General features: G+C 32.2%; 1 protein-coding gene across 3 annotated transcripts in view; it reads right to left on the bottom strand.

Moving 5' to 3' along the window:
• Nucleotides 1-509, bottom strand: part of LOC109828888 (jasmonic acid-amido synthetase JAR1-like) — a 5,934-nt gene extending 5,425 nt beyond the window's left edge. The window contains exon 1 of one of the 3 annotated variants that reach the window (XM_020395874.1): nucleotides 254-509. The gene's annotated coding sequence lies outside the window, so the exon portion shown is untranslated. Of the gene's footprint in view, nucleotides 1-11; nucleotides 130-253 lie in introns of those variants that run through there. The other 2 variants (XM_020395871.1, XM_020395873.1) reach the window with 2 other exon arrangements.

Below are 9,922 nucleotides of genomic sequence, written 5' to 3'. Positions count from 1 at the left end.
CAAGAACATACCTAAAAAATATTTGAAATGGGCAGTACAAGCTCAGCTCTTTGCTCGTACCCCTCTTTATATAGAGAGAATTTGTGAATAAAATAGGAAGGAAATACGGGAGCAAAAGGGACGTGGGCGGTTAAAAATGTCCGCGGCTAGTTCAGTTGTTTCTCTCTATTAACAGAAAAAACAAGGATCCTTGCAGGAGAATTTGCAGGAAAACCCAGAAAAAAGATAATTCAGAACTTTCAGTTACACTTACCGGCAAGTGAAGAGGCTCCAGCTTCATCTCTGCAGAGTTGGTTTGTTCTGTTCTCTTGGTGCCTTTTTAAGAGAACGAAAAGGCCCTTTTTTCTCGCCTCAATCCGAACGCTGCAGCTCGGATTCCTTCCAAAGAGGGTCAATACAGGGGAAAAAACAATAGAAAGTGGATATATTATTTTACACTTTGAGGACTCTTGTTATGGGAGATATTTATTTATTTCAACAAGGAGTATTGGGGAAGTGGAGTTAATAGGACTTATTCCCGAAAGGACCTCTCGGCAAAGAGGGTGACTGAAAAAGAGAGAAAGCAGCCTTCACTGTTCAGGTTTTGTGGGATTATTGGTTGGGAGAAGTTTGGGCCAAGTCAAATAATTATTTTAATAGGATAATTTTATGTCTTTGGAATATTTTTGAACGGGGTAAAATATGATAAGTTGAAATAATGAGATAATTTGAAGCTTTTTATTTAAGAGTTCATAGGAAACAATTAATGATGTGATACCTTAATAAAACATAATATTTTTTATGAATTAAGTCTAAATTGAGTTTATCTAATTTGTTTAGTATATTATGTAGTATACAGTACTAAATAATATACATTATTATAATATAATATATTATTTTAATTTATATTAAAATATAATATGTTATATTACAGTGACCTTACTTAGTTATAAGTATGTTTGGCACAGTATAACATATTATATTTTAATAATGTGTTATATTACTAATTATAATTGATATAATATACTAACAATATATTTAATATAATACTTCTATAATATAATATTTAATTTAATATATCACAACACAATATCTAAGAGGATAATGTATTGTGCAAAATATTATAATATTTAATTTTATCTATATATAATATTATTCTGTTAGACCCTAATACCACTAGGAAAGAACCTTAGAGGGGGGTTGAATATGGTTTATGCTAATCTAATCCGATTTAGTACCAATTAAAAACTTATTAACAAGTTATCCTAGCAAATAAGATATGCAATGAATTATTAGCAATGATAAGCAATATAAGCAAGGGTAAACAAAATAGAGGACAATATAAACAAAGAGGCAATGGCTAAAAATATGAACAAAAAGAGTACGCCAATACAAACTCAAACAAGCAATATGATCACGGAGTTCGGACCTTCCGTCCTACGTCTCCGCTCCCCACTCCTGGGGAGAAATCCACTATCACACCGGGTTTTCAACGCTCACCCGAAAATGTTTACACCTCACACTTGGTTTTCTAGCTCATCAAAAACTTTACAATCCACACTCTTGCAATCACTACTCTACACCCTCTAAGTGTTGGTCTCTAGCCCGTGTCTCCCTCAAGAGCTCGGATTTACAACCACTCCCTAGGCTTTACTATCGACGCTACTCCTCTTGGTACGGTCCCATCTCTCACTACACATTCCTCTCGGTGTACAAGTGTATTACAAAGTGATCTCACAAATTAAGCACAAATACAACAAATTTGTTCTCTACAATGGATGAGAACTCTATGTAGGCTCACGTTCAATTGTTACAACTCTCACAACCCTAATAATACTATGTATGAAAATACTTAAGCTCAAATGGGAGTGTGTAAACAATGAGTGAAATCAATACTAAACTCAAATATGAAATCTAGCTTAAGAACAATGATAATCAAACAAGTATATAAATATAAAGCTAGAGTTTGAGTTTAGAAAACTTCTCTAATGAATAACAAGAGAGAGAGAGAGAGATGAGTTGAATGCACAAACACCAAAGAATGATCTCCTTAAGCTCTTGTGAAAATTTCTTCACAAACAAAAAAAAAAACAAAAAAAAAAAACTAGCCGCTACAGCATCAGTCGACTGACGGGTTTCTTCAGTCGACTGATTAGCTGATCGTTATAGGCATTTTTAGCTCATCAGTCGACTGACGATCTTATCAATCGACCGATGACCTCCTATTTGTGAAATTTCATCATTTTATAAACTCACTTAAAATACAAAATCTCGAAAACATATGATTTTGACAAAATAACTTAAACACAATTTTAAAACTTTGTAAAATGATTTTATAGACTTAATAAAAGATGTATATCATGATTGTTAAGTCCATAAATAAAAAACTCAACATTTTCACAAATTTATATTTATATAAACTTGAAAACCAAAAGCCAAAATGTGTGTGTGTGTCTATATATATAATATATATATATATATATAAGAAATCAAAACTTATATGTATGTATGTGATTGAGCTTAAAGTATTGAACACACATAATATAACACCTAAACTAATTTACCCAAACAATCTTGATCTTCAATAAGCTCGACTTGGTAAACTGCGGATGAAGCTTGAACTAGGATCTTGACTTGAATGTGTAAGGCTTCATACCGATATACTGCCAACCTCCATTGGATATGATCGTTGAAGCGCAATTCCATCCAACATCCAACACATTGTTTGTCTAAAATAAATAGAAAAACACAAACACTAGACAAATAATATTAGTCATAAATTATTTATAAAAACATCATCAAAACAAAAAGACCAACAATCTCCCCCTATTTGATGATAAAAAACAATTTACAAAAAGATATATGCATAAAACAAAATAAATAAGAATTATGATTATCATGCATAAAAACAAGGAATATATATGTAAAAACAAGGAATATATATGTAAAAACAAGGAATATATACTCACAATATTTTTTCCCCTTTGACAACATCAAAAAGGGGAAAACAAAAGAATGGAGAGAGCGAAATCTCCCCTACCAATAAGCATGGTGAGTATAAAAACAAAAATTAGGATGACTCCCCCTGTTGGTCTTCTTGTTTTGATGATGTTTAACAAATAATTTATCACTAATGTTGTTTGTCTAGTATTTGTGTTTTCTTATTTATTATAGACAAACAACGTAGTTGGGGGATGGATGAAATCGAGCATTCACGATCATATCAAATGGAGATTGGCGGAATTATGGAGTGAAGCTTATGAAATTCAAGTTCAAGATCCAAGTTCAGCTTCATCCGTATAGTGTACCAAGTCAAGCTTATTGAAGATCAAGATTGCTTGGGTATATTAGTTTAGATCTATATTATTGTGTTGTATACTCTAAGCTCAATATCATACACACACACACACACACACACACATTTGTCGCATGTATCTTTACGTATCTGATTGACAAAATTGACCCGGAGCTGCATATTCAGGTGACTAATGAGATGATTAGAGTTGCGCTGACGGCAAACTCGATAGGCGATCTCATGGGGTATGTTATACAATATTTAGGCGGTGCTATTTCTTATAGTGCGTATGATGGTATCATACGGATCATTAGCTCGATTGGTAATAATTCCGACGCTAGACAGAGTAGTGCTCAGGTACCTTATTTTTTCTTATATTTATAAATTCATTTTTTCTAATATGTTATCAAACACCACATAATGACTTATTCAATTAAACATTCAGAGTGGAGATAATGGAGGGAGCAGCACCCGTTCTCGTAATCGGGATAGAGATCCCCCCGCCGACGACGATGGATGAGGTTTTTTTATTTTTAATGCAATAAATAGTTTTATTTGTTATAACACTACATTTATTCATGTCATGTATCCTATCTTAGTCATGTGCATTGTTAGTATATATGTTGTTGGATGTGTATTAGACGGAACTGATTGATGTATATTTTGAGGTGGATGGTTGGATTTGTACAATGTGTTGGATTTGGTTATATTTGGTTTTTGGATGGAATTGTTATGAATTTTGATTATAATTGGATGGTTAAATGTATTCACGTGTACAATATTTTCTGGATGTATTCAAATATTAATGTAATTGTACAGGAAAGTATAAATTGTAATTATTTTTTTTTGCTGGAAAAAAGGTAACCTAGACGGAATTCCGTCTATATTGAGTCAATCTAGACGGAATTCCGTCTAGGTTGTGAAAAACCAACCTAGACGGAATTTCTGTCTGGTATGTCAGACCAGACGGAATTCCGTCTGGTATGTCAGACCAGACGGAATTCCCGTCTGGTCTGACATACCAGATGGAATTCCGTCTGGTATAGCAGACTAGACGGAATTCCGTCTGGTCTGACATACCAGATGGAAATTCCGTCTAGTTTGACATACCAGACGAAATTCCGTCTGGTCTGTCAAACTAGACGAAATTCTTTATTCCGTCTAGGTTAACTTCCGTCTAGGTTGATCAACCTAGACGGAATTCCATCTAGTTTGATTCAATCTAGACGGAAGCAAAATAAACCACCCAAACTAGACGGAATTCCGTCTAGATGAACTAATCTAGACGGAATTTGGATCAACCTAGACGGAAATTTCCGTCTAGGTTGATTAGTTTTCTACTAGTGTTTATTGGTTTCTTCATATATATATATATACATAAGTTTTGGTTTCTATGCATATATATAGTTATATATATACATACATAGTTTTTGAGTTTTCATGTTTATAAATATGAAATCATATATTTCATATTTACTATTGTGTTTTTGAAAACATTGCATAGAATATGCAATTTTGTGAAAATATTGTATTCGTAGTTTGTAGACTTGAACATCAGTTTATACATGTTTTACTAAGTCTATAAAAACATTTCACAAAGTTTCAAAAGTTGGTTTATGTCAAAACATCAAAATTCAAGTACATCATATTTTCATGTTTTGGACTAGTTTGTAAAATGATGATATTTTTCATTTGGGAAGTCCTTTTTCGAAACCAGTCGTTGTAGCATGTTTATTATCATGTCTACAATCATTCCCCAAAGTTTTACATTTTTTGGAATTTATTTGATATTTTTAAACAGTGTTTTAAAATTCGACCGCAAATATTTTACGGTCGACCGCCGATATGACCGTTGGACTCCAATGGCTATTTTCTGAGCTGTTTTTCTGGGAGCTTTGTTGTCATTTTAGTGGGGTTTTTGCTAAAGTTTTGAGTGGGTATAAATACCCCATTACCTCAGTTTTTACAAAATGAACAAGGGAATGTTTTAAAGAGTTTTAAAAAGAGTTGTTTTAAGCTTATTTAAGGGTTTGGTTTAAAACTGTTTTGATTTTCACAAGTGGAGGAGATTATCTTCTTGTTTGGGCTTCAATCTCCATCTCTCCATCTTGTCATCTATTGAGAAGTTTTCTAAACTCTACTCTAGCTTTTATTTATAATTATTTGTTGATTATCATTTCTATTAAAGCTAGTTTTATATTGAAGTTAGATTTGATTTTATCTCATTGTTACACACACCCACTTGAGCTTATTGTATTTGCATTCATAATATAGTTGGGTTGGAATATAGTTGGGTTGGTGAGAGTTGTAACATTGAGTGTGAGCTTTCATTGTGTTCTCATCCATAGTTGAGGACAATCAATTATTGTAAATTAAGCATAATTGTGAAATACACTTTGTAATACGCTTGTACACCGAGAGAAGTATGTGGCGAGAGTCAGGGATCATCCTAAGAGGAGTGGCGTCGGTTGACGAACCTAGGGAGAGGTTGTAACCGAGCACTTGAGGGAGACACGTCTAGTTCAACACTTAGTGGGTGTAGAGTGGGATTACTATAGTGTGTTATTATGAAGTTTTCGATGAACTAGAAAACCGAGTGTGAGGAGTGGACGTTGATCAGTGATCGTTGAAAACCGACATAGTGTGATTGTAAACGTTATTCGGGTGAACATAGAAAACCCGGTTGTGATAGTGGATTTCTCCCCGGGAGTGGGGAGCGGAGACGTAGGACGGAAGGTCCGAACTCCGTGATCATTTGATTGTGTTTGAGTGTGCTTTGGCGTTTATCTATATTTATGCTCATTGCTCATATCGCCATTGTCTCATTATTCATATCATCATCTATCTTGTTTCATATTGTTTACCCTTGTGTTAGTTTATATATCATTGCATATATATTTCATCATATAGGATATATCTCATTGTTTACATTGCTTATCCTAGCTCATATATCTTATGGTATTTCATACTTGCTAGGATAACTCATTAATTAATTTTAATTAGCATTTAAATCGGATTAGATTAGCATAAGACCCTAATCACCCCCCCTCTAGGGTCTAACACCCCTACCTTAATGGAATATATGAAATGAAGACCAAGACAAACATATGTGAGCAAGCATAGATTAAAAACTTGCTAAATATCACTCACACAAAAAGATTATGAGAACACATATAGATATATCATTATAGAAGAGTGTGTCTCAAAACAAAAAAAAAAAAAAACATAAAAACCATGTGAAAATAGATTTATGAAAACAATTGAAAGAAAAACATGAGAATCATGAAAAAAGTTTTCAAATGAAAACAAATCACTCAAATAAAATCATAAATCAAGATTTAAATCATAAAACCAAAATTTTTCAATGTTTGTCTCAAAAAAAAAAAAAAAACATAAAAACCATGTGAAAATAGATTTATGAAAACAATTGAAAGAAAAACATGAGAATCATGAAAAAAGTTTTCAAATGAAAACAAATCACTCAAATAAAATCATAAATCAAGATTTAAATCATAAAACCAAAATTTTTCAAAACCAAGAAATAAAAAAATAAAAACATTAAAAATATTGGTTTAAAAAATCAAATTTATTTTGGTACCAAAAGGTTTAGGGACATGACCGCTATTATTTAAGCTCAAAACCCTAGGGTTATGAACCCATTTGGGTGCATATGTTGCATGAACATGATCAAAATAAAAATTATGTAAATGACCCTTCCGGTTGTAATAATTGCAATGAAAGGGTTAAAATGGTTTGTGTTGACCAAAAACTTGTGCACGAGGAACATTTGCAAACATAGATGGTCTTTTAAATTTTTTTTACAAATATAAAACATTATTAAACAAACATAGTTTATTTGAAGAATTTGGCAAAATTAAACCTTTTCTTAAATCAAAATAAAACTTTGCCAAATGGTCAAATCTACCACAAAAATTACATTTATACACACTAGCATGCTTATGATAAACTTTGTGATTATGAGTATGTGAATGTGTATTAGTAGATGATGAAGCTTGATGAGATGCACAAGGAACATTAGCATTCTTAGAATTTTGGGCATCATAGCAAAATTTAGCTAAATGGCCTTTACGATCACAAATAGAGCACTTGTAAACTTTGCTATATATGTGTACATAGTGAGTAAATGATTTTAACTTATTTGCACTAGACTTGGCATACATATTCATAAGCTTCTTATGATTATTAATGCATGTTTTTAAAGTTGAATCTAAAGATGAAATATGTTTATTCACAAGATTCAAATCTTCATTGTTAGGCACATATGCATTTGAACTAGAAGTAGAACACATATGGTTATTCTTAAAAGAATCAAATTTATTTCTAATGGCTTCTACCTCTAGCATGGCATCAATCTTAGCATGGGATAGGCTAGCAAAAGAATAGGTCAATTTTTTATTTTCCAAACTCAATAAATTATTGTTTTCTTTTAATGTTAAATTCTCTTTAGCAATGACATCAAGTTTGGAAGCTAGCTTCTCATGATCAGATTTCAATTCTACATGCTTACTTTTTAAATTTATAAAATTATGATGCAATTTATTGTAGGCTTTTATTAATTTCTCATATGCACATGCGAGATTAACTATAGATGATTCACTATCGTGTTCGGACTCGCAAATCTCACTAGGGCTATCGCCTTGTGCCCGTGTGCACGATGATGCTCCATACTCACTTGAAGAAGAATCCTTCAAACTACATCGGATTTCCTCCAAGTTGTCTTGATGTGCTTCTATAATTTTTCATAAATTGTAAGCACTATCAAAATGAACAAACTTGTTAGAAAACGTTGAATCAAAAGCGTTATGCATAAATTCTAACAAAAGCTTATTCATGGTAAACATTCTTTGATTATTTTTATTCCACTTGGATTTCTCCGTAGTGGGTACAATATAAACTTTATCTATAATATCCCATAAATCAAAATATCTAGATCTAACAAATATATAAAATCAAGAATACCATTAGTCATAGGGAAGATCATAGCCTAAACAAGGTGCACAATGCATGTCCATAATATATATATGTATGCAACCAAGATAATAATAAATCTCAAAACTAGATTAGTATAAAAAGATAACTTGGATCTTTAACTCAAGGCGATTAAACCTTTAATCAAAGAGCACCAAGAATAGGGTTTATGCTAATCTAATCTGATTTAATGCTAATTAAAAACTTATTAATAAGTTATCCTAGCAAATAAGATATACAATGAATTATTAACAAGGATAAACAATATAAACAAGGGTAAACAAAATAGTGGACAATATAAACAAAGAGGCAATGACTAAAAATATGAACAAAAAGAATGCGTCAATGTAAACTCAAACAAGCAATATGATCACGGAGTTTAGATCTTCCGTCCTACGTCTTCGCTCCTCACTCTCGGGGAGAAATCTACTATCACACCGGGTTTTCAATGCTCACCAGAAACATTTACACCTCACACTCGATTTTCTAGCTCACTGAAAATTTTATAATCCACACTCTTGCAATTATACTCTACACCCTCTAAGTGTTAGTCTCTAGCCCGTGTCTCCCTTAAGTGCTTGGATTTACAACCTCTCTCTAGGCTTTACTACCAACGCCACTCCTCTTGGGATGACACTGTCTCTCACCACACACTCCTCTCGGTGTACAAGTGTATTATAAAATGATTTCACAAATTAAGCATAAATACAACAAATTTGTTCTCTATAATGGATGAGAACTCTATGTAGGCTCACACTCAATTATTACAACTCTCACAACCCTAATAATACTATGTATGAAAATACTGAAGCTCAAGTGGGTGTGTGTAAATAATGAGTGAAATCAATACTAAACTCAAATATGAAATCTAGCTTAAGAACAATGATAATCAAACAAGTATCAATACTAAACTCAAATATGAAATCTAGCTTAAGAACAATGATAATCAAACAAGTATATAAATGTAAAGCTAGAGTTTGAGTTTAAAACAAGTATATAAATGTAAAGCTAGAGTTTGAGTTTAGAAAACTTCTCCAATGAATAACAAGAGAGAGATAGAGATGAGTTGAATGTCCAAACACCAAAGAATGATCTCCTCAAGTTCTTGTGAAAATTTCTTCACAAATAAACTCTTAAACAAACTTAAAAACAAACTTAAAAACAAACTTTAAACTCTTGTAAAATTGTTTTAAACACTTAATTTATTATAGAACTGAGGATATGTGGGGGTATTTATAGGAAACCTCAAAGTTAAGAAGAAACCAACAAAACCCAGTAAAAAGAAAAAAATAACGAAAATAAAAAAATTAACCATTACAGCATCAGTCGACTGACGGGTTTTATAAGTCGACTGATGAGCTGACCGTTATAGGTACTTTTCAGCTTATTAGTCGACTAACGACTTTATTAATCGACTGATGGCCTCATTAGTCAACTGGTCAGTCGACCAACATAAAAACAAATAGTTTTATACTTTCCAGGTGATTTCATCGGTCGACTGATCCCTTGCATCAGTCGACTGATAACACATAATCAGCCTGTAATGAATAGTAAAACTAAACTTTAAACCTCTTTAAAATATAGTAAATAAATTCAGAAGAATGTAAAACTTTGGGAAATGCTTGTAAACATGAAAATGAACATGTTACAAAAACTGGT

The sequence above is a fragment of the Asparagus officinalis genome, chromosome 1 (assembly GCF_001876935.1).
Source record: "Asparagus officinalis chromosome 1, Aspof.V1, whole genome shotgun sequence".
NCBI classification, from domain to species: domain Eukaryota; kingdom Viridiplantae; phylum Streptophyta; class Magnoliopsida; order Asparagales; family Asparagaceae; genus Asparagus; species Asparagus officinalis.
Note: the sequence above shows the minus strand (reverse complement) of the source record. Positions and strands in the feature narration are given on the sequence as shown.